Source organism: Ambystoma mexicanum, chromosome 7q, assembly GCF_040938575.1.
Source record: "Ambystoma mexicanum isolate Mex_15411 chromosome 7q, UKY_AmexF1_1, whole genome shotgun sequence".
NCBI classification, from domain to species: Eukaryota; Metazoa; Chordata; class Amphibia; order Caudata; family Ambystomatidae; genus Ambystoma; species Ambystoma mexicanum.
The window spans coordinates 475,228,840-475,254,733 of NC_090941.1; the positions used below are offsets into that span (position 1 = coordinate 475,228,840).

At 46.5% G+C, this 25,894-nt stretch overlaps 1 protein-coding gene across 6 annotated transcripts in view; it reads left to right on the plus strand.

Moving 5' to 3' along the window:
* The window catches only part of NAA16 (N-alpha-acetyltransferase 16, NatA auxiliary subunit), a 2,654,788-nt gene that overhangs the window by 784,896 nt on the left and 1,843,998 nt on the right, over positions 1 to 25,894 (plus strand). The window lies entirely within an intron of this gene.

Genomic DNA, 25,894 nt, shown 5'->3' on the forward strand with positions numbered 1-25,894 from the left:
GACGCATTTTTTTAATACAATTGGCACTTAATATATATTTTCAAGGCACAGAGAAAATCAGTGTATAAATAGCAAGACCTTTTTAGAGAGAACACATGAGAAGCCAGTGTGAAGGCAAGTAGCTCTTAACACACTTAAACATTATATAAAATGGTGCCCTTAACCAAACCTTGTAGCATTTCATTGCGCAAAAGACCAGCTCTCCAGTATCTATCGCAAGCGCCCACTGGGACATGATATAGCATCGGCTGCCAAACAAAATACATGGTCCTGAATACCCCATTCTACTGCACCCCTTGTGAACCACCAAATATCCAAGGGATACGGCCAGCTCCCAAGTGCTAATGGAATGAGAACAAGCTCTTAGAGGTAGGTTTATTATGTACAATGGTGAAGTCATTCTATTCTACAATGTAAACAAATGAGGAGTAGGTGTGCGGGGCGTGGCTAACTAGCCATGGAATAGGATGTGCCTTCTCGTGCAGCTCCTGCCGATCTGACATTGATCCTGGAAATTATGTCTGGAAAATACTACTTGCGCTCCAGAAACAAAGTTATGGGCGTCTGAATAGGAACCCTGCAGCAGGCTCAGATATCAAGTGAATCGTGTCTGGCACTCTGGAGAAAATAGAACTTTGGGTATGCAGCCGCACTGATACATTATCGCCAAGATGGCGGACAACAAAGAGATCACACCCGTGGCCTCGGGGAGGACCGAATGCGGCGGAACGGCAGTGGGAAACTAATGAAAGTTGCTGCCATAGGACACGCTTGTAAAGTTTGCTCTGGATATTTTCTTATTGTAACAATGTGGCAGCGGTCCGGGGCTTGAGCAGGCCAAGCGACCGCCATATTGGGACATAGTTGCCGTGCCACGGACGTTAGGCATCTGGAGTTCGTGTGGCTCCCTGCCGCTTGCGAACATTGTAACAAAGACTCAAACAGCGAGCAGCGGTGAGATCTGTAGGAAGGATGCCGCCTGCGTGCGGCTTACAAACGACTGCAGCGGGCCCCCGGATGCCTGCCGAACACAACGGGGGACTGCAGAAGCAAACAAGAGTGCTAGCGGACAGGAGTAGAATGTTGGCTTGGTGAGCCGCATAGTTTGAAGACGACAACGTTACTATCTGTAAATATCCCCCAACTGTAGCGGGGCACAGAAAACATGGATGGACATGTCGCTTGGTCATAAGGCTATTTGGGAGCAGCGATCCACGGAAGGAGGGGCTACACTGGCGTTTGGTGCACGCCGGTGGCCCGATCTTCTATGATAGGGGGCCAAGGAACGGATCCAACATTGTGGGATGCAAAGCAGCCGAGACCCACATAGGGATGCTGGTCTCACGCTAAAGCGCTGCCGGGCGACACAGACACTTGGGTATACTGGCAATTCAACATCAAGAGTGGCCAACAATTAGGTCCATCCTGGACATTTGCCGGATGTCGGCACAATAAGGAGAGAGGTGGCAGGCAGTGGAGCGGATACGAAATATTGGGCGCACTACAAGCCTGAGTTCCACTGGTGGTGGATAAGCAGGAGCGTCTGGTGGCCTAGTGAGAAAAATGAAGGGGGTGCTGACCACATCAGCCAGAGAAGGTACGTGGGAGGACACAACCCACATAGTGCGCGCCAACATAGGCTGGAATCTGCTATGGACGAGAAGTTTGGGCTTAGCTGACTTGGTGGTGTCACTGAAATACAGAGACACGTGCCATCACGGCACAGAGAAACTGGAACCGCAAACGGAGCCTAGCCTGCACAATGTCAGTAAAAGGACCCAAGGCCAGGAGTGAACAGCCCACAATGGAGGTCTTCGCTAAGGCACAACGGACCCCCACTGCTCCGGCACAAAGCACAACGGCAGCTTCAATGGACAGCACCTCTGAAGGAGAAAACACATCGGTCCTGGCTGCCATAACAGAGCTGAGAACCTCATGGACGACAATAATGGCGGACCTACGGATGGCTTTGGAGAATAAGATTGATGCGGTTGGAATCAAAGTCACCTTGTTGCGACAGGATGTCAGAGCGCTGGCGGACAGAACAAGCAATCTAGAGAGTGCTGTGAAGACCAACACAGACACCAGCACAAACAATGTGAAGGAGGTCCATATACTAAAGCAGCAGGTAGCTAATCTTGAAAACCGAGCCGAGGAGCCGGAAGAAAGGGCGAGACGGAACAACATCCGTGTGGTCGGCCTGCTGGAAGGGGAGGAAGGCCAGGACCCCACGGACTACGGAGAGAATATGATCCTGCAGGAGATGGGAGCAGACAAGCTTTCGCACGGATTTACGGTTGAACGAGCACACTGGGCCCTGATGAGGAAACCGCGGCCCGGGGCCCCTCCCAGAGCGATCATTACGAAGGTTTTAAACTACAAAGATAGAGAAAAGATCTTGGAGTACTTCCGTAAAGGTGGAACGATAGAAAAGGCTTCCACCAACATCACGGCGTACCCTGATTACACCATGTTGGTATAGAGACAGCGGTACAGCTACGTGGCGGTCAAGAAGAGACTGCGCACAGCAGGGATCAAGTACATGCTTTTGTACCCTGCAAAGCTCAAGGTCTTACATAAAAGCAGAGCGTTCTTCTTTGACAACCCAGAGGAAGCGGCGGCATGGCTGGATTTGCAAGGTTGCCCGGAGAGCAATTAGGAGCAAGATCATGAGGAACGTGACAAGTGAGATGGAGGTGCCGTGAATGCAGAGGGGATAAGAGGGGGGGGAGCTCTAGTAAAAGATCGAGAGATGATTGAATAACACTATGGTAATTTCCTGACCCTGCTGGACTAGAATATAGAGTATTAAGTGTACAAGTTAATTGAGTAGCGGTAGGCGTAGTGCGCTTGAAGTAATCAGGAGCTGCAAGATGGAAGTAACCTACCCCAAGAACTAGTAGTAAGACAGCCACTAGGGCTTTTTTTACCCTGCTGTGCCGCGAGCGAGTACGGGTTAGCGCCAGAAAGGGCTAGATGCGGGGGTGCCTGAGATCCAGGGATGGAGCTGGGTAACAGTTGGGGAGGGGGTTGTTGGTTCGGGGAGGGGAGGGAGGCTAAGCGGGAGGGAGGGGATGTGGGGGGTTTGTTGTGTTTCTAGTTAGGGGGAGTTTAAGTTGGGAAACAAGCCCATATAGACGAGTTATGCAGTTGGATTTGGACCACATAGGAGAAAGGAGGAGGGGGACCTTGACATGTCATGGGGGACCTTAAAGTAATCACCTGGAATGTCAGGGGGCTCAGTAGTTATTTGAAGAGGAACAAGGTTATGCTATGCCTACATAGACAGAAGATATATATAGCATTACTGCAAGAAACGCATCTGACGCGAGACAAGATTGAGATGATTGGGAAGAAATGGAAGGGGACGGTGGTGGGATCGTCATATTCGGCGTACGCCAGGGAGTGATTATTTGGTTGGCACCACAAGTCCCATTCCAGCTGCTACAGACGCTGGCTGAGACGGACGGGAGGATGGTCATATTGAGGGGACTGGTGGAAAACAAAGTGGTAAGCATTGTGAATACGTATGCCCCGAATCAAAATACAGCAGCATATTTTAGGACATTGTGTAACAACCTCAGCATGTGTGTGGGGAGTGCGGTGATCTGGGGGATGGGGTTCAACTGTTTATTAAACCCCAAGGTAGATAGATCAGATGGGAAAATGGACAAACCATCCCCAGCTGCTAAAGCACGTCAAATACTGCTGAATGATTTCGGGTTCGTAGATGCATGGAGGGAGTGACACCGCCTGGACAGGCAATACTCGCATTATTCTGCCCCGCAGCAGTTACATACAAGGTTAGACTATGTCTGTCATGACCCTCGCCCAAAGCCCCCTCTGGAAAACCCATTGGCCAGGTGGAGTCAGGACTCGGGCCTCTAGAGCCTGGCATCCTCTTCAAAAGCCCTCATGGGGCCAGTCCTGGCGCCTGCGGCGCCAGGCTCATACACCATGAAAAACAATGTGCTTGGGAACTACTTTATTGTATTGTCAGTCAACATAGATGCATCCACATAGCTTGGTTCCTAAGAACCAAGCTATGCGGTCTAGTGTTTTGGGTGTGGTAGTCTAGTGACTACTTTACCTGGACTATTTTGTTGGGGCTATTTAAACCACACCCGAGCAAGACAACACGCTTCGCGTTACTTTGCAGCTTGCAACGTGACGCTCACCGTGTCCAGCTATTCCCTCGGAGAAGCAGAACCTGCAAGGAGACAAAAAGGAACATCATTAGCAGCAGCATCTTACCTGCAGTCTTCATCTTTAAACACTCGCAGCTACTGAGAACAGCTTCCTCGAATCTGCATGCCTCCCGGACAGAACGACCTGAAAGAGGAAGATAGAGGCAACATTAAAGAAAGCAGTAGAGACGTTTACAAATTACGAACTGCTCAAAAGGCTTACCTGGCTGGTCGCCTCTCGGCTGGCACCACTCCGGACATTCCACTCGCACTGAAGAACACCGCGACCTACAAGGAAGGAAAACACAGGTTAGCAAAGGCAAGACTTTGCAGCGCTGCGCATAGCGCTTACTTACTGCAGCATAGCACTCTTAATGCGCCATAATTTACCAGCGGGGCTCAACCAAGCCAGTTCGCCGCGCTGAAGCTCTGCATACCTAAGGGAGAGAAAAAAGACATTTTAAACAAAGAAAGGCATGCAGGATAGCAACAAAACTAAAGAACAGCAATAAGACCTACCTGAACAAAATCAAATGGGCCGGCGTCAGTGAAGTAACTGGACCGCACTCGCCCATGAAAGACAATGCACCCCTGCAAAGAAGGCAGGACGGAGAGCAAGCCTAATTCTACCACAAGGCAGAACCTTCCCCGCAGACCACATCAGGGCAAAGCTGAGAAGCATACCAGCGAGTAACCCGGCTGGGTGGCGTCCCTGTGGATATCAGGTGAGCGTAACAATGTCTTTGTCACACCAGAGATGCTAACAGAGATCACGCACGCTGAATATAAAGCGGGGGTCCTCTCCAACCACTCGCCTTTGATCCTTGGATGGCAATATCGTCCTCCGAGGGCGAGGATACCGACATGGCGTCTCGGAGCAGAAGCGCTGAGAGACCCCCTCTTTAGGGAGGATATGAGAGAGGAAATCATTAACTATTTCGAGACAAATACTGGCAGTGTGAACTCTGCGGGCACATTGTGGGATGCCTTCAAGGTAGTGGTATGGGGGGTAGCTATAGCAAAATCCAAAGGACTGCAAGAGAGGATCCTGGCTGTTCTCCAGGAAGCAGAGGGGGAACTGGACAGGGCGCAAGAGGGGGGAAATAACACTAAAGAAGACACCCGATCGATACTCAGGTTGCAGCAGAAATGTGCTGGGCACTGGGAGAGACTATGTAACCGCAACTACAAAAAATATATAGAGAGACAGCACGCGGGAGGGGATAAACCAGGGAGGATCTTGGCATGGCTATACAAGAGTGAAACTCCGAGACCCGCGATTAGAACGATAACAAGGGAAGACGGGAGGGTGTTTGACACTCAAGAGGGAGTTAACCAGGAGTTTGCAGATTTCTAAGGGCGGCTATATGAGGATGGTGGGAAGGATAATCGCGCGACAATTGTAGAAACATTAGAGGACATAGGATTGCTACAGGTCAGTGCTGAGGAAAGAGAGGAGCTGGATGAGCCGATTACTCTACAGGAGTTAGAGGAGGTGGTGCTTCCCCCTTTGCTGGATATGCTGAATGAGGCATATGAGCTGGGCAGACTGCCAGAGTCACTCATACAAGCGATTATAATACTGCTACCCAAGCCTAATAAGTCCGGGCAAAGCTGTGGTTCATACAGACCCCTATCAATGTTAAATCAAGACAGTAAAATACTGACGACTGTTTTCGCGAATAGACTGAGCATGGTCATTGGCAAATTAATACATCCGGATCAGACAGGCTATGTCCCTAATAGAATTATATCTAATAATCTCAGAAGGCTCCATAGAGTCATCGAATATGGGAACGAGAATGATGATGATCTGGCAATTGTGTCACTAGACGCGATAAAGGCCTTCGACTCGGTCAAATGGCCATGGCTGCTGGTAGCCCTGGCAGGCTACGGGATAGGCCCAGGATATTTGCAGTGGGCCAAAATGATATATAGCGAACCACGAGCCAGAGTGAAAACAGGAGCAGTGATATCGGAAAGTTGGCAACTCCGTAGGGGCACCAGACAGGGTTGCCCCCTGGTCCCCTATGCTTTATATATTGGCTCTGGAACCATTACCGATCTATCTGAGGCAACAGTACGACACAATAGGCATCGCGGTAGGGAGTGAACGACATCTAATATCCCTATATGCAGATGATGTGCTGCTGTATCTACGACACCCGGAGGAAAACCTCCAATATATCTTGGAGGTTATGGAAAGATATGCAGGGATGTTAGGTATAGCAGTGAACCCTCAGAAGTCCAGCATGTTCCCATTAGGCGGATATAAAGGGATCCCCTTGTAACAACTGCCGGTGTTACAGATCCCATGGGTAGTTGGTACATTTCGCTATCTAGGGATAGATATATACCACACGGTGGAAGAAGAGCATAGGTGCAACACTGAGGTAGCTATTAAGAAAATCGAAAATTGCATGAGGTTTTGGGTAAAGCTGCCTCTAGCAATGATGGGGCGTGGGGCAATGTTGAAGATGGTGGTCCTGCCAAGGTTACTACACTATTTTGGGAACATCTCGTACTGGATCCCAAATAAGTTTTTCATTAGATTGGACAGCATGTGTAGGGACTTCCTGTGTCACGGAACAGAGTGGCTCTCTGGAAGCTACAGAATTTATATGAGAGAGGGGGTATCAAAGTGCCTAATTACGAAGTCTACTATGTAGCAGGCCAGCTGCAATACGTGGCCAAATGGCTCTCTGAGGAGAGCACCTCGGAATCCAGGTAGTTTGGCCAGGATTGCACCCCATTATACTTGAGAGAAGTTATGTGGCTGCCCAGGGCAGAGATGGAGGGGCATCCCAAGATGATGGTGCCTTGGTGGAGGATGTGGCATAGGGCCTGCCAAATGATGGAGAACCCGTCCCCGTGTTCCACACAGTTACTTACCACTGGTTGCACTAGCGGGAGGAGAAAAGCAATTATGGGTGATAATCAGAAACCATTGGGAACCGGTTGGGATAGCGACCATGCGAAATATATGGCAAGAGGGGGATATAATAGACTTTGAGTCGTTGAGGGGGGTAACCGGGTTGCACACAGGCCAGTATATCACATACCATAGGCTGGTGCAGAGAATTAAGAAAACTTGGCCTGAATGGGTACTGGAGGAAGAACCAGATGCTACCATAGACTTAATATATGACATAGCAGAGGGGAGCACGAGATATCTAGAATATACGAGATGGTAATGTCCAAGGTGGGGAAGGAAGCAGTACAGTTAAGGCAAGAATGGGAAGGTGAAGTGGCAGCCCTGATGGACGATGGGATGTGGGAACGAGCCCAGGGGTATCATAAGAAGGTGTCGAGGAGCGCTAGACTTAAGCGTTTCTGGAGCAAAGTGGCACACAAGCTAGCAGAAAGAGGTATTAAGATCATAGTGGAGACTGTGTGGGCCTGCTTGTTAGAGGGGGTTCCCTAGGCCAAAGAATCTTAAGCATGTGTGTAAACTAAAGGACCTGGCATATGTACTTGTGAAGAGAAGGATTGCTATGGGATGGAAGACATGCCATAAACCACGAGTGGAGGTATGGTGGAAGGATTCGCAGAAATGGGCGGAGGCTGTAACTATGGTATGGCAGGAAACTAGCAATGTAGGCGGGGAGGAGGAGGCGGAGACCCTGATGGCATGGAAATCATTAATAGCAGAATTATTTGGGCCGATGCCGGACCCTATGGAATCCATGGCAGAGAACACTTTGGCGCAAGACGTGGAATAGAGCATTAGAGGAAATGGGCTCGTATTGGGGGGTGGGTTATGGGAAGCAGTGAACAAAATCAAGCTATGTATAATTGAAAGGTTATTGTATGCACTGCAAGTTTGGTTTGTATTGTTTGTTAATAACTAATAATAAAACAAATGTTTTTTAAAATGAGGCGTAGGTGTTGACATAGCTTCTAGTTTTTAATGTTCACCATAAATGTATGCACAGCCATCGTAAACCAAATTCTTGACCAACTTTCACTGGAATCTGGAAGGCAAGAGAATTGTTATTAGTGTGCATTAATATGTCTGCCAGCCATTCAAATGTGAGCAGCCAGATTGGCCCTATGCACACCCAAGTGGTATGTCTAAGTGAAATCTATGCCACCCAAAGGGCATCAGAGGCTCTAGAGGTGGAAAGAGACCAGTCGATAACATTGTGTTCCAAAACAATCCCACCGTAAATGAATCCAAGAAATGCAAGCCAGCAAACCCCGCCAGCAATAAGGTAAAACAAATTAATATGTCTTCTGTAGGCAAATAAGTTTATTATTCTACATCAAGGACACATTATACTTCTTTCCCTGTACAAGAGGATGTCTTAACTACCTAGCACAAAAATTGCTTGTTGTAGTAAGACCCAACTCAGTATTGAATGTCGCCTTTAGTTTTGTAATCCTTGTTTTCTTTCTTCCTTCCGGTGTACATTGTCGCAGAGGTTTCTGGTTCATCTGCCTATGCATGGTAAGGCTGGTTTCAGTCCGGGCAGGCAGATGCATGCGGTCACTCACTCTGTTGGAGTACTTTGGGACCGACCACCATTGGGACTGCTGCTGGTCCTGTGACGCTTTGTCAGTCAGGTCCCTGATTAATACATTTTATTCCGGGCCTCCCCTTTAGCACCTCCTAGGATTTCCTGGACAACAAGGGCTGACTTACTTTTCTTGAGGCCCCCTGTGATCTCTCAGGCTGGGATGAACCCAGTGGTCCTCTACATACAGGTGGTGACTACAGGGCTAAAGCCGGACACTGGCATGAGGTACGCCATCAAGTTACTATGACCAACACTTCCAGGCATCGGCCTGAGGATGTCTTTGAAGGGGCTATTTCTGTACAGTGGTCAGAGGATGAACCTGGTGGTATGTGGCGGTGTGGGGGGGCTAAATCTGGGTCTAGGCCAGGGGATCATCAAATGGGAGCTCAAACTGGTGTGGGCTACATTGACCCACTGAACAGAATTTCTCCAAAACCAAGCTGCGCTTCAGCAGAAACAGTAAAATGGTTGCGCTGGTTCCAGTGAGCACCATGGCCTCAAAACTGCGTTTTGCAGCGACAAAAAGAAGGCTGCGCCATCTTGCCAAGCCCATATTGGGCAGGATGGAACAAGGGGGCACACTGAGGAAGCTTGCCAGTGTGTTCTGACATATACAAAAGGAATAGAGTGAAAAAGCAGTGCTGCTTTTCTGAACGCCCAATGTCCCCATTAAAAAGGAAGTATTTCATCTTTAAAAATGATGCTGCTCTGATGCTATTTTCATCTGTTCTTCCTCAAACTACTGTTATTAATAATGCCCTGCCATGCCCATTCATATCCCCATTGTGCTTCAGCAAAACCAAGCATGACCTCTGAATGACAGGCTCTGTCAAACCAAATCTGAGAAGAATCAACAAAGAAACTTCTGTTACCCATACGGGAAGCGCGTTAATTTTTTTCAAAGTATCAAAGATCAGTAGTTCAAAGAAACTCCAGCTATCTGGGCTATGTCAATTGCAGCGCATCTGTACTTCAAATAAACTACTGCCCGCAAGAAAATAACTATGGCTGCAAAACAGTGTGGGAATCTGGGTGGAAAGTCAAAACCGAATTTAAAAAGCCAAGTACTAGCAGCTTGCACCACATGTGTAAAATGGGCTTTGCAAACTAAAGAAAAAGAAATGCCTGTTTTAAAGAAAAGTAAAATGTGGAATGAAAGCTTGTCTATGCCTAGCAATGAGAAGGGGTTGGCTGCTGGGAAACACATATGGGCTGTCTATTCAACAGGCTTGTTTTTTTTTTTATTCAGGTCCAAATAAAAGAAAATAAAGGTTTTAAACTGCCTTGGCTAGATTTTGCAAGCTTCCAAAAACAGGTTATTCCAGTTGGCAGAGCTAAGGCTTCCCCCAAGAAAGGGGACCACCATAAACTCTCAGTAGATACTAACACCTGTGTGATAATTACTAGGTTAGACAGAATCTGGTCTGGGTTGAACCCTGTGACAATGGAACTCCCAGGACAAGGAAGTGTGAAGTGGGAACGGGCAATAAACCTTCAATCAAGCTGGGAAACCCCCACCTTGCTCTGGCGGAAAGGACAGTTGGTGGCAGCTGAAGAAAAAAAAATGGTCCAGTGATGCACAAAGGATTGCCATTTGCTTCCAAAGACTATTTGCTAATAAAAATGTAAAGACTTTTATCTCTGCAGCAGGACTTTTTAAAAATGTGAAAATCTCGCAGTTTAAAAGTGATTTTGTGGTTTATAAATTAAGACATTGTAGAATTCACTGACACATTGGGAACAGAAATGGAAAAGAATTGGGGATTATAAGGAAAGTAACTGGAGAAGTAGGTGGGCAAAACAAACCAACAGTAGAACGATGCGCTTGCACCATAAATTAGGTAAGCGGGGGGCTGCAGTGGACTGGATGTTGGGGATACCTTGCCCAGGTATACCACTGTGAAATACGAGACAAAGAAAGGGGGTTTTTCCAGTCTTGCTGCGCCGACACAAAATGATACTACAAACTGCTACAGTTGCAGGTTTATTGTGGTTTGAAAACAGCATGACACGTGTTTCGAGCAATTCTTGCTCTTCATCTGAGGCTGATGGGTTTATACATAATACATTTAAACATAAGAAAATCAAACGTGCAAACAATTATGTATCATTGCGAAATTGATTGAAAAAAACATAAAATGCATGGAAGTGGGGGGGAAAACAAGAGGGGTTGGCATACCAACACAACCCTGTACCCAATATATACGTTTAAACATTTTATACACGGAAATGCATGGAGGGGCAGGACGACAAAAAACAAACAATTTTTTGGAAATATCCATGCAATAATACAGAAAGACATATAACAACAATAGTCGAAAAAGTCCAATTAAACAAATAAAAATTCGGGGGGGGGGGAATTAAATAAAAATTCATTTATACCATACCATTCCATTTTGATTGCAATTGTTGATGATGCATATGTGATCGCAATTGAAGGTTTACGGGTTGGGATTGAAAAGATTTATATGCCGAGAATAGAGAAAAGGAAAAAGAGGAGAAAAGGAACAGAGCAAAGCTATTAGAGCATTGTTAACACAGGCTTTTGAGGTATAGAATGACCAATTGGCTGGAATAGGCAGCGCTAAAAAATACCTTAAAGTTGTTTAGACGAAGCCTTGGCTTGCAAGTGTTATTTCTGTTAGAATACAATGAGAAATAGGAAGATTGGTATATTTACATGCTTGCTATACTTAAAGTAAAAGTAGTGTCCCAGTGTTGACTATCAATTCTAACATACCTTATTAATTCTATAGCTTCGCTGTTGTGGAAATCTCTTCGGTAAAGAGTTTGGACTGCGCAATTTCAATAAAGGAACATCCATTGGGGAATCCCAGTAAGGAGTGGGTAGAAGGAGAGCAAAAGAGAAAAGGGATAAAAGAGTATGAATTAGAAAGCTTTTCCCGCGGCGCGTGCCTTCAAACATGCCTCTGGTGCTTTATTGACTAAGTGCGCTCATTCCATTGTGACTGTAGACTTAGGGACTGTATGCAGTTAACTCACCCTGGTGGTCTAATATGACGGAACGGAACGAGCCCCTCTCGCGCGTCCGCTCCTGGTGACTCTTGATATTTTGTACGAACTCAATGGGAGGAGCCTAAGCGCCGGCAGCGTCCGCGGGCGTACTCGCCATCTTGAAGCGGTGTTATTGCTGCCGGCGAGTAAAGGGAATGCCCCGGACATAAGACATTTCCCAGTTACTGATTAAACTGTGAGCATTGGGCGCAAGGCAAAGGACTAGTAAGAATACACAGTCTGATAATTGCAATTGTTGCGAAGATTTCTTAGAATTGTCGGCCTAATTATATAAATAGGAAGGAATACACATAATAGTGTGAAAAGGATAATCTAACTATTTTGAACGGTCCAATTGAAAAGAAATGTATATATTGGACTAGAGGCAAAGTGTCGGGTCCACGCCAGAGTGGCTGAACAATAGAAATGAAAGTGATAGAAAAAGGCAGTTGGTCCAAATAATGCATCTCTGATTAAATGTTTAAACACACAATGCTCTTTTCCATAGACGCCTGAGAAATATGGCAGGATAATCTGAATGTACATTTCTTGGATTGCTATGGGTGTTAGCACGAACTGCATTGTGGATTACGGATATACATGTAAAAGAGACCAAGTATAAAAGTAAAGGAACAACAAAATTATTACATGTTTTCCAGTTCTAAAGACTTCCACAGGTAAATTGTAAATGTGGAACCAATTTAGAGAAAAGAGTTTATAAACAAACTGCAAGCTCATGATCTGATTTAAGACCAGAATAGACTGTCCTGTATTTACAAATGAGCCTCGCTTCAAGTCTACGCAGATTCAGGATCAAGTTGCCTCCTCTTGGGGGCAATTCTGCTTTAGCAAGCCCTACGAATCTAATGTTTTGTTTCAGATCCAATTGATGTTCTTTTTGCCAATGGCTGGCAAGCGGAAATTTAGCATTCTGACTGGCTATAGTAGATAGATGTTCTCTTATCTGCGTTTTAAGTGGTCTGATGGTGCTACCAATGTACTTTTTATTGCAAACTCAGATAATACAATAAACTGTAAACTTGGTATTGCAATTAATGAAAGTTTCAATCTGGTGTGTCTGTCTAGAATTAAAAATAAGGTTGGAGGTCTCCAATGCGTATGGACACATAGAACAGTTGCTGCATTTATGAAACCCTTTAAACTGATCTTGATTTAACCAGATTTTAGGGCGCTTTTCATTGCGCATAAAAGATGGGTTGAGTGTGTTCTTAAGGGTGACCCCTTTGCTGAATGTGAGGTTGGGCGATGGGTCAATCCAATTGGAAATGTCCGTATCCAGATGCAAGAGGTGCCAGTGTTTTTTCAGAATTCTGTAAAGAATGTGACTGTCTTGGTAGTATCTGGTAATCGGGCGAATCTTATGTATTCCTGGTCTAATCGATGCATTTTTGGGTTGGAGTAGATCCCTCCTGGCTAACCTGCTGACATTTTCCGCTGTGACTGATATCTGTTTGGTATTATAGCCTCTTTGGGTAAATCTGTTTATGATGAGTCTTTTTTTCAGAATCATAATCATTAAGATTTGTGTAGTTGCGTCGAGCTCTAATTAGTTCTCCCTTAGGGATGTTAGTGATGACCTGGTTTTTGTGGCAACTGTCTGCATGAAGGATTGAATTGACTGAAGTGCTTTTGCGGAAAGTCTTGGTTATGAATCCAGAATCGGTGTTAGTGATTGAAAGGTCCAGAAAATCAATAGTGTTAGGGCTGTAAGAGCAAGTGAATTGGATGCCCCATGAGTTACCGTTCAAGTATTTGACAAATGAAAGTAATTGCTGCGAATTGCCTGACCAAAGCATGAAAACGTCGTCGATATAACGTTTCCAGAGGTAAATGTGAGGTTTTAACTCATGATTAATGTAGACAAACTGCTGTTCGAAGAAATGCATAAAGATGTTAGCAAGCGCTGGGGCAAAGCTGGCCCCCAGAGCTATCCCAATGAGTTGCTTGTAATAGTAGTTGTTGAAAAGGAACACATTGTTTTGAAGTGTGAACAGTACAGATTGTTTGAGCATCTCAATATGCACATAAAATGAGGCAGAAGATTGTCTGAAAATGTAGTCCACACTTGATATGGCCATATCATGTTTAATAGAGGTGTATAATGATTTAGCATCTAGAGTAACCATTAGTAAATTCGGTTGAAAGGTTACCTCTGTAAAGATTTGAAGAACATGCATGGTGTCCCAGATATATGCTGGTGTGGTGAGCATGGCAGGCAAGACAAGAGACATTCATTAATATATAATGACATGGGTTCCAGGACACTCCCTCGGCCACTAACAATGGGTCTGCCCTCAGGTATGTTAATGAAGTCCTTATGAATTTTGGGCAGAAAATAAATTGTGGTCATTGTTGGGCCATCTACTGTGAGAAATTGTTTTTCAGTGTCTGATAAGGCACCTTTTTTGTACCATTCCAGAAGCAACTGGTTAATTGCACATGTAATTTGAGTTATCGGATTGGACAAAAGTTTCTGATAACCTTCTTGTTCAAGGTGTGTTAGTCCCATGTTGATGTAATCCACTTTAGTCATAACAACCACATTGCCGCCTTTGTCTGCTTCCTTAATTATAAGTTGTTGGTTTTGTGACAGTCCTTGAAGAGCTGTAATTTCTGCTTGACTGAGATTCGAAGATTTGCCAGTTTTTGAATGCCTCGGTCTAGTCTGATCAATGGTTATGTGAATGTCTTTGATGACGGCTTGATGGAACGTGTCAATGATGTTATCTTGACCAAAAACCGGTGTGAATTTGGATTTTGATCTTAATTCTTTCATATGCAGGTTCTGTTGTTCAATGTCGAATTCACTTGGTAATTGAGAAATGCTGGTTGCAGATTGGGAATTTTCATCTTCAATTGACATCAGGATGTGCGTGTTAAGCATGGTCTGTAGTGTAATATCCGATGGTGCAGGCATAGGAAGTGGGCCAAGGGAGGAGGGCCAGAAGTCATTGGTCCAGAACAGGTAGGGGGAGGTAGTCCCTACGACCAGGACCTCAGTTTTGCTAGCATTAAGCTTCAGCCAATTCAAGGTCATCCATCCCCCTAACTCCTCTAGGCACTTTCTCAGACGGGCGGTTGATAGTGTTGGCTTCTTTGGGCCAAGAGCGTCCCGGCATCACAATGAAAAAACAAGCTTGTGGTGTCACAGAAGCTGTTGCAGAAGCCACAAACAGCTCACCCTGTCAGTAGGACAATGGATGTCCATTATAGGCCGTTTCCTGCCAAAAAAACCTGTCTGGTTTCCCACCACCAGCCCCTCAGAGACGGCAGCTTCTCTTGATTCGAAGCCAACGCTTGGTGTGTCATCCTCAAGAGTTCTTGGTAAGGAGGACAGGCTAATTGGGAGCATGGGCAAGGGGCTGTATGAAAACTCTGCCCAACACTGGAAAATGCAGCCACACCTTTAGCAGCAGCAATCCAGAAGCTCAGAAAGGAGCAATCAGAGTTTGAGCAGCTTCTCCCTCTGGACAAATGGGACTACTTTACGGCTGGTCTGATTGAGGCAAGTAAGGTGGTACAAGTCTGTTGGGTAACAGGCCTACATGAGACCAAACAAGACAAATGTTTACATGCAGTACAAGATACTCTTATGTCCCCTTTGATTGGTTGGAGTTGCTGAACTCCACAACAGAGGAGCTGTGCAAGAAAAACTCAGAAGGCCATGTTGCTTGCCTTTTTGACTAAACCTCAGCAGGAGCCCATTCTCTCCCCTCAGAAGCCTAGATCTTCATCCTTTACTGGTTTTAACGGATTTAAAGAGCATTGTACAAGGCAGCATGATGGATTCCCATCAAGTCGTCGAAAATCAGCAGTAGCACTGTACCCCTTTCGGGTTCTCCCATAGCTGGCCCTCCTTGGCCACCATGCCCAAATCCAAACCATGACTTGTTATTTTGCCCTCATATCGCTCCCATAGGGGGCAAATTCTCACTCCACAAAGATTCTTGAAAAGCACATTACAAGGACTGACGGTTTTGTCAGTCGTTCGTTGGGGATTCCGCCTACCCTCTTCCCCAGCCCCACTCCCTCATTCAGGTTTATGTCTCTAGTTCAAGATATAATGTAATTGCTGGACCTAGGAGTAGTCGAGGAAGTTCCAACTTTTCAATGTGGAACAGGCATTTTCTCTATGATACCCAAACCCAACAAGGCAGGCTTGCATACAATCCTGGATCTCTCTCTTCAACCTCTCCCTTCCCCTTGAGAGAATGGGCGACTGGATCGGTACAGTGCATCTTCAAGATGCATACCCCCACATTCTGATAATTGAAACCCATCAGATCTTCCTCCTGTTTTCATTTGGGGACAGGCAATTTCAGTACAGGGCGTTACTGTGGGTTGAATTTGGCACCAAGAGTGTTCACCAAACGTATGGGGATGGTGGCGTCTCACCTTTGACTGCAGGGGGTAGGTGTTCATATAAACCCATTTGAGCCAGCAATCGGGAGGATGCAGTGGTTTCCCTGATGCTTCTGTTGGATCTCCTTTTCCAGCTGGGTCTCTGTTGAACCGTTGTCCTTGATGGCTGTGTACAGCCAGAACTTCATTGTATTCTGACGGGACATGGAAGCTGCCAGCGTATTCCCCAGAGGAGAGAATTCAGGACCTCCTGCTGACTTGCACATTTTTACTCCATTAAAACAGAGCAATGATGCAGTGGTTTCAGAGACTGCTGGAATCCATGGCCTTGTGCATACTCCTGGCCCCTTACTCCAGGTTGAGTATGGGGCATACGCAGCTCAACCTGGAAACAATCTTCGCACACCCAAGAGGTGGTTATCTCTATTCCATTAATGACAGGGGCAAGGGGGCATTTGCGTTGGTGGAACAACTCGACAAGCGTTGCATTCTTTCTACAGTGACGTTATGTTATTAGGATTTGTACTGTGCACCACTACCATTTGCAAAGTCTCCAGGCACTTGGGTGGAGAGAGTGGTGTATTTGGTTAGTTGGGAGGAGAGGAAAAGGCAAGTTTGCAGTGCTTTGCGTTGAGGTTGCAGATCAGAAATATTGTGTGCTCTGCATGCTTGTAATGTTTCGAAATGTGCTAAGTGTAGTAGGCGTTCAAGGCTTTGTGTCCAGAGTGACAGCTTCATGCTTTTAGTGTGGGCAGGTGTTAGCCAGGTACTGAACATATTATTTCTAGTTAGAGGTCAAAGTTTGTGATGTTCAAAGTTTGTGGAGAGAGGGTTTAAACAATAAATAAATGAAAGCTGTTTGAGTGGCTGATTTGTATCTGTATGTGGTGAGTTTCATGAAAAGAAATTGAGGGTTTGCCAAAAGGTAGGGGGGAGATGTCTTGGGGTTTTCGTAGTGTGTTCAACTTAATTGGTCTTACTGTTGCCTGCTTTGTGGTGATAGTGGTTTGGCTTTAGTGGTTGATGCACAAAGATGTCCTGTGCTGAGGTTCAGATATTCTGAGAAACAGGGAAGGCTTTCTCTTATAGTTTTGGTAGTGCCTTGATGTGATGTCTTCTGGTTGGTAAAGGTTCCTGACTTTGTGCATTGTGTTCTATGTGGATGGCCTGAAGCTGGTATGGCATGTCCTTCGATTGTGTCTGCATGAAAGTCGTAACTATTGAGAAGTGTTGCTTCAGCTACCTTGTGGCTGTAGGTTAAACATTGTATGTTAAGCATTGAAGAGCCAGGTTTTTAAACTGTTCACAAATTTCTGGTGGTCCTGTAGGATGTGGATTTGCATTCATTCCAGTGTTTGCCACAATAGTGGAAAAGGTGGAGCCTCTGTGGCTTTCTCTGAAAAATCATCTTGTTTATAATAGTCTGTTTCTTAATATTGGGTCACTGGTTGGTAGTATCTCAGATAACCTCAAGAACACAACACCTCCCGAAGATGAATCAAGTGTTTTTACTAGAAATGTGCAAAGGAGATCACTAATGGCCATCCCTCTCCCTCGTCTCTCATGGGCTTTTCCCTCCCTAGCTCAGACTTCCCTAAAACCCAAGATAGTTACTGCAGATTGGTAACCCTGATTGTCTAAAAGCTAACTTTCCACTGGTGAGAGTTTAAAGGAGATCGATCGCCTTATCCATCTTACTCGCTCTGCGGTCTTCTAGGTGAAACCAGACTGTGATACCCTCAAGGAAAATTAACCAGTATTGGTGTTTTTCAATCACCCACATCTCAATCGCCTGTCATGATCTTCTATTCCTTGCCCTACTGTTTTAGATTTGTTCCGCTTCCTTCTACTCTTCAATAATCTCTTCCTCCCTCTCCCCTCTCTATTCCTCTATCCCTTCAATGTTCTTCCATCTACTAATACCCCTGATGCAGTCAATATTCTCTCCTCTCTTATTCTCTATCACTTCCCCTCTCCTTCTCTTACCCACTCCTTCTCCTTCCTCCTCCCTTCTCCTCTCCCCTTCTCTCCTCCTTTTCTCCCCCCTCCTTGATATGAAATGGCATTTGTAATGTGCCTATACACAGTGTTTCCAAGCGCGACAAGGCAAGGAAGGGGCAACAGAGACAACGATGTTACTAGGCCAAGTGACAATGAGATTGTGCAAGTGCAGGGGTAGGGGAAAAGTGCCAGGGGAAAGGGAGCGGGCAGTGCTGTACATGGAATCAAAACAATAGCAAGAAGTGCGGCCAGCAGGTCGCAGGTGCAAGGGTAAGTGCAGACAGCAGGTCTCCAAAGGTACAGATAGGGGGGGCTGTAGGGCTACAGATACAGACCCAAGTGCAATGATTGTTGGGAGGCAGTGCGGGTGTGCAACTGGGCGGGCAGGCAACCTGGGCCCGAAATGAGAGGGTAGCCAGGTATCACGATGAGCAGACCAGATCGCCCCAGCTCAACAGCAGAGGGAACATTGGGCCACATTAAGGGCCCTGACTGGGTCAAGCCTCAACGGAGGGCCACCTGGGCCCAGTCCTGGTGCCTTTGGCACCAGGCCCATGGAGCGAACGCCAAGGAAAACACAGGTGTAGTCGATCTGCCACTGCATGATTGACTTCTGTGTTAATTGCAGTTAAGGGCGTGGCTCTGAGCCATTAGCTGTTGCATTAGTCTGCAATCATGGGCGTGGCAGAGAACTTCTGGACCTCATTGCACCTTGGGAGTGGCAGGGCGTGGTTAGCTATATAAGCCCCACCCAAGCCCTAAGGCATGCTTCACGTTATTCTGCAGTTAGCAGCATAACGCTCTCCCAGGAACTCCTTCCAGCAATCTTCCACAAACCTGCAAAGAAAAGCCGGAGACCATTGGGCATTGCATACTCACCTGCTCTGAGCCTGCTCGGGCCTCCAGCAACGTCCCGGTTGTTCGACGAGGACTCCAGCTTTCATTGGTCGCCGGAACCTGCAGAGCTCCTTCATTGCGCTCTGTCACCGGCGCGCATTACTCGCCGCTTCCGTCACCATCGATCGGATTCATTCATCACGCCAGCTCACAGGTACCTGGAAAAGCGAAAGAAAGCGCAGGTTAGATCACGCAAACCGCACCTGAGCTCACACTGGACACAAGGCAGGCCACCCTGACCCACTGGATCAGCCGCTCACACACGTTGCACCAAACCAACGCACACCAAGGTGGGCTTAGTGCCACAACAGTGAGAAGAGCACGGACTGTGGCACACAGCAAAGGACCCCACAGTTAACTGGACACAGACAACATACAACGGATTAAACGGACAATAAAAAGCAGAGCAACACCAGCAACAAGATCAAGGGTCAGTGAAGTAACTGGACCCTACAGGACATTGCGCCCCTGCTGACACTAAGCAGGAAGGAGAGCCCACCAACCAAATACACAAGGTGAGAGCACCCCGGAGTGGGGAACACGTGTGGAAGGAACAGGGTGGGAGTCACAGGTGGTAGGCACAGGCATTCTCACTCACCACCCTTTCCCGTATCGTACGAGCTGACCTAAGGCCAGTCCAGGGAACAAAGGGCACGCAGCACCTCAAACCAGGGAAGCAGACACTCCACGCACCAGTGCCCGATGTCCCAGTGGAGACAAGATGAGCGTAACATCAGATAACAAGTGAAGTATCAGACAGGAAATCAGCAGGGGATAGGAAGAGAGAAGGCAGGAGCAAAGAGAAAGGTCTTGAGGTGCTTCCGGAACTGGAGATGGTTCTTCTCAAGTTTCAGAGAGGCAGGAAGGCTGTTCCAGAGGGAGGCCCCAGCCGAAGAAAGAGATCTACCACCAACTTGTTGCTTGGAGAAGCAACTGACCCTGAGGGAGTTGGAGGTGGACGAGCGAAGAGCTTGAGTAGGAAGGTATTTACGAAGAGAGAGTTGGAGATATTGAGGACCCAGGCCCCCCAGTCCCCTGAAGGCATTGTGGATAATGCAGAGGGTCTTGAACTTAATCCTTGCAGCCACTGGGAGCCAATGCAGAGATTTCAGTGCTGGAGAGATACGATCCCTGGGGTTGAGGCCAAGGACAAGTCATGCAGTGAATGAGTTGCAGAGGGCGGAGAGTAGAAGCAGGCAGATTTAGAAAGAGGCTGTTGCAGTAGTCCAGCCTAGAGAGAACCAGAGCTCTAGAGACGGTGAGCTTCTTGGGGAAGGAGAGGAAAGGAAGAATACCTGAGGAGGTGCAGTTGGTAGTTTGACTTCTTAGAGACGTCAGAGATGTGAGGAGAAAAGGAGAGTGTGGAGTCGAAGATGATCCCGATGTTTTTAGCCTCACAGGTGGGAGCAGGAAGAGGGCCAAGGGAGGCCAGCCAGAGTGTGACAGGAAAGGAGGGTGCTGGTGTGCCGATCCAGAGAATCTGTCTTACTAGCATTAAGGCAGAGTTCGTTGGCGGCACACCACTCCTGCATAGCAGACAGTCAGAGATGAGGGAAGGAGAAGAGGTGACAGACGGGAGCCTGAAAACAAGCCGTGTGTCATCCGCATAGCACTGAAAGTTGGAGCAGAGAGCAGCAATGCAGTGTACGAGAGGTGCCAGGTATTTATTGAACAGCCAGGGAGAGAGGTTAGACCCCTGGGGAACACCACAGGTAGAGAATGACATAGTGGAAAGGAAGGACCTAAGTTGGACCTGCGAAGGTCGATCAGAGAGGAACAATGTCAGCCAGGCCAGGGCCTGATCGGTGATGCCCAGATTATCACTGAGACCATTGAGCAGGATGGCATGGTTGACCGTGTCAAAGGCAGAAGAGAGATCGCGTAAAATGAGCACAGATGGGAGATTAGAATTAAGGTTAGAGAGCAGGTCTTCACGGATGTTCAGGAGAGCAGTTTCTGTGCTTCTGGCTGCTCTGAAGACAGATTGATGGTCATGGAGACAACCAACAGATTCAGTGCGAAGATTAAGCTGGGGTATCGTATGCCTAATGAAGGACTTTAAATCATATTAGGTTTTAATGGAAACTTTGAGCATATTAATGTTCTTGCATGATGTTTTGTCTATTTGTCTACCCAAGTCGGTCACCCATCTTGTTTTACTTTTGGGGTTAGTGGAGGGGGGGGGCAAGTGTTGTACCATCCTATAGAGCGTGGAAATGGCTCTGTTTTTAAGGATGGTTGGGCTGAGGTGGTTCTTGAGAAAAAGTGTGAGATCCAGGATTTAAAGGCCATGCGCATGCAGTGATTTTAGAAGAGCAGTCGAAAACTGTCACTGAGCTTATGGACGGGTTGTTCCTTGAAAACCAATTTACCACCAGTTCTTTGATTCCCCCTAATGTTAATTCTGCGGTGCATGGAAATGTAATGTTTAAGCGGGTCAGCTTCCTCCAAGCTGCGCGGTACTGAATACTAGGTCAAATTTACAGGTGTCGTGGCAGAGAATAAAGTACATTTTAGGGAGTTTGGGTGTATTGACGACCTCTCTATTCTGACATGGGGATGAAGCAGGGAAGGGAACACGGCATCCAGTAAGATTCAAATTGGGCTTGTGCTGCCAGATAGAGTTACATATTGTGAATTCCAAGCCTGCCTTCAGTTAATGGGCGTGTCATTGTTTCCCAGTTTATCCTCTGGGGTTTTTGAGCACCAGGACAGTCGGATGAATAGTGAGCGCAATTTATCAAAGAAATCCTGTCAGGCCATACAGAAATGGTTTGGATATGCTGCCATATGTACATATGAGCAGCGTTATCCAACGGGAGACTTGTGACAAAGGGTTTCCATGTAGGCATAATGATTGGAGGGTAGTACGGTTTCTACTGACTGTAATCCCCAGGTATTTTAACCAAAAGTCGTTCCCGTTTGTACCCTGCTATATTAGGTCGTTTGAAGGTCTATGAAAGAGAAGAGTAGGGATTTGGACCTATTTATGCGTAGGCCAGCTAATTGGACACATTTTTCTACCTCCTGAGTAAGTGGCGTAAGGTGAACCGCTGGGTCCTTGATACAGAGCAGAACATCATCGGTGTATCGAGAGAGGATCGCTTTGACCCCCCTCCCTCAATGCTAGGCCTCTTCTTGCATGAAACATTCTGATCTTGGTGTCTAGCTGTACAATGCCATGGGGTACCCCTGTCTAGTTCCCATGCCCAATTGAAAAGGCTCTGAGGTTCTGCCAATCGGATTAATTCTTGTGGAGGGCAGTAATTTCACATATTTCGAAAACATCTCGATATCCCCATTGCAAAGATAGCAACATATGCTATTACTTCGCGATGGTATCGCAGGCCCCACATTTGCCTGTGTTTCAAATCTGTGTTTCAAATCTTCTAAAACCATTTACAAATCCGTACCTGCCTTCCGTTTTGTAAATTGGCAGAGAAGTTATGTACTCGCACTGGTATATTTATCTCGGGGTCTAGTCCATATGACATGACCCACAAAAGCAGCACTAAAATGCACTAAATGAACAAGAAAGCGCTAGTCTATGCCTATAGACCAGCCATGCCATGGATTAATAGACATTCATTAATGTCCTAGGTTGACCGGCAAGCGTGACTAAAGGTGTCCGCCTAGAAATACTCCATAAGCCATTGTACCCTGTCCCGCACAGCTGGACCGACATTTTGGGGATTTTGACTGAATGAGGGTAAGACTCTTGCCTTGCCTTTACCAGTTATCAACAGGAATATGGACTCATCAACGTTTACTAACCTTACGCGTGTGTCCTTTTCCATCCACCTCTCACCCCCCTCTCATCCTCTTATCTGCAAGTGGGGTCCCTCCAGAACAAGACAAGTCATTGAAAGTCTGGTTGATAACAACCTTGAATACGGCACACCACATAGTGTTTCAGTTTTTGTAGTCCTGATGAAAGTGGTACAGTGTTCATACACCACTGAAACCGGTAGGCTTTCATCCCGACCTGGGAGAAGAAAAGAAGAACCATCTTGATGGTGAAAGGTCGTAGATTTCTCCTCTCTGTTCTACAAAAGAGGATGGACTTTCATTTCACACGTTCCAGAGTTCCAATTTCTTAGTAACTCTGATTCAGTGTGTGGGAAAAACAGACAGCTCGGTCCGTTGCTGTTTTTGCTGAGGACTGACATCGACCACAGTACTTTGGCAACAATTTTTAGTAAAAGTATTTCGTTGCTTTACATAGAAAAATATTGAAGTTCAAATTATTTCATTTGTAAAGCAACTGACATATGTCTGTAGCTAATCCGACATGTGCCTTTTAACAAACAAGAAACTCTGTAATAATTTAATTAGATAAGTGACAGGCAGGCTTCTGTATCTATCCCCTCACCCTAGATAGGCGGACCATCAGCGCAACCTAGGTGTAGCAAATACACATGGGTCTAGTTTAGTTGGTAGGAGGGCAAGATAGGTTGAATCCATACATCTGGTACATTTGTAAACAACTGTGAAGGATATTGCCTGTGTTTTATTTGTGTGATCATGATATATAGGGAAATACTCAGGTGAGAAACCATTTATGGTCCTACACATGTGTGTTTTTTTATAAATTAAGCGGTATCACAATTTGCGATTTAATACCACCGATTTGCGTTTTATTTACTTAATCATGTCGCTCTGAGTACAACATTATTTGTAGAGCCCACACTAGTCTACATTACTAACTGTAAAGTGCTGCTGTTTAGACCCCGTAGTGTGCAGAGCGTGCAGTCAAGGAAGGGTCTCCCTCTTGGGCTGAAGCATTGTTTCCATTCATGCACCCAACCTGGATGCCGTTGCTGGAAGTGGAAAGCATTCACAGAGGAGAATATGAGAGCTGTGAGTTTGTGCACTCCCCTGCCCTACTTTGTGGATATACGTTTGAGGGCAGAGGACAGGCAGGCAAATTCATTGAGGCACAGGCAAGCTCCCTTTCTAGCTGCTGGGCGAGGGTCATTGCCCATGTTGTATGGGGGTATGGATGGCCAAAGGGTGTTCTGTGTATATAAAGCACTATAATTATTATGCATGCGGGTTGTGTGCTAATCGCTCCATAGGCTGAGATTGTTTTACAAGACACAGGGCTCCTGAGCTCACCATACACTGTAGAGCTGCTGTTACAACTCGCACTGGAGCAACACTAATGGGTCTGACATTTGGTCTTAGGATGTACTTATTACATATTTGCTGAAGCTGAGAAATGAGAATTATTAGGACTTGGACATGACCCAAAAACGTATGCGTTAACTGCGAGGAAGAAAGAAGGCATCCTCGGTTCTGATAGCTGTGAGTCAGGCTAATAAAAAGATGCCCACCTGTGTCTGCTCCAAGTAAGTAACCACCGCAAAGCTGGGTGCAGGACACCTAGTGATGTTAATTCGCTGATCAGTCTGTCAAAACATGGAGAGCCATAGTGAGATTCCCTGCCCCGAAGTGGAAACACCATTCATGGTCTAATTGACGTTAGTCTCCATTTCCTCTCCAGCCTTGCGAAATTCATGGGATGTTGCGGAAGGGACTTGATCACTTTCAGAACTCATGAGCAAGACAAAATCCAAAAGATAAACAGGGTGCATGCAGTTACATGTCCTTTGTTCTCAGCAGCACTTTTATTTTCAAAGATGTTTTTTATTGAAATCTCTATGAGCATAACAAATATCATCTTCTCCACAGCATAGGTATAGTGACAGTAAATCGAAATTTCATTTTGATTTGTAAATAAACACCCCACAACAAAAAGTTGGGCATAAAGAAGAAAAGAGCAAGAAAGAAAAAAGAAGGAAAAAAAACAATTACAGTCATGTCAAGGCATCATTTGCTATCCCAATTGCATAACAAGTGCCTTGGAACCCAACTGCATCGGGTGGATATTAACCTTGGCCACTTTAAAACCGATATTTCAAGATTTGCGGGCAAAACAACATGTTTTGAATGGATTGTTTACTCCAACGTATTCCCAATCTCTGACATGTAATGTCCACAGCTGTGCACTTCAGAAACTTTTTCGGCAGAGGGCGTCCTGTGTCGATGACGATGGGTCGATGTCCTTCAAAGGCCTCCCTCGAGGCCAACGTCACCGGATGTCATAAATAGGACACACGGTGCCCATAGCCTGAGTTCCGGTTTTTCCGCAAATGTGTTTGCTTCGAGAAATCGGCGCGCCTCGTGTGTTTTATCATTGAGATGTTGGTGATTTTTCAATCGCAGTGCACGGTTCCAGTCGCGCCTTCTGATGAAGCCGGCAGGGAACGGCCTCGTGCCACGGCTCGCATGCTTTAGGGCTCGGGTCTGTGCCGCGGCTCACATCAGGACCCTTCGAGGTACCGTTCTGACAAGGCTTCGGATAGTCGCAAGAGACGTGCTTCCAGGTCTCGGTCCTCATCCCCAGCAAGACCGCTGCAACCTGCTAAGGGCTTGAAGCCTTCGTTGACTCGGTGCGCGCTGTGTCCGTCCGACTCAGACGTTGAGGGTTTGCCTTCTTATCAGCCGTCAGCACCATTGTTGACGCCGAAGCCTTCGGCGCTCTAGACACCGAAGCTGTTGATGCTCTCGGCGTCAAAGCCTTTGGTGCCCTTGACGCTTTCAGGGATTTTTGCCCGAAATTTGCCATTGGAGTACCCTGATCTGGTGGATCCTCCTAGGAAGGCTACTGCTAAGTCTGTGAGGCCATTGGTGGACTCCAGACCGTCTTCTGTCCCCAGGCCAGGTTTTCACCTCCCTCTGGATGACATATATGAGGAGGAAGAAAGGTCTGATTTTGAGGACCCTGTTGAGCAGGATGTGGCTCCTGTCTTTTCTGGAGACAGTCAATTGGAGGAGTTAAGGCAAACTCTCCATGATGCCAGTGGGTTGGACACTTCTCTGGAAGTG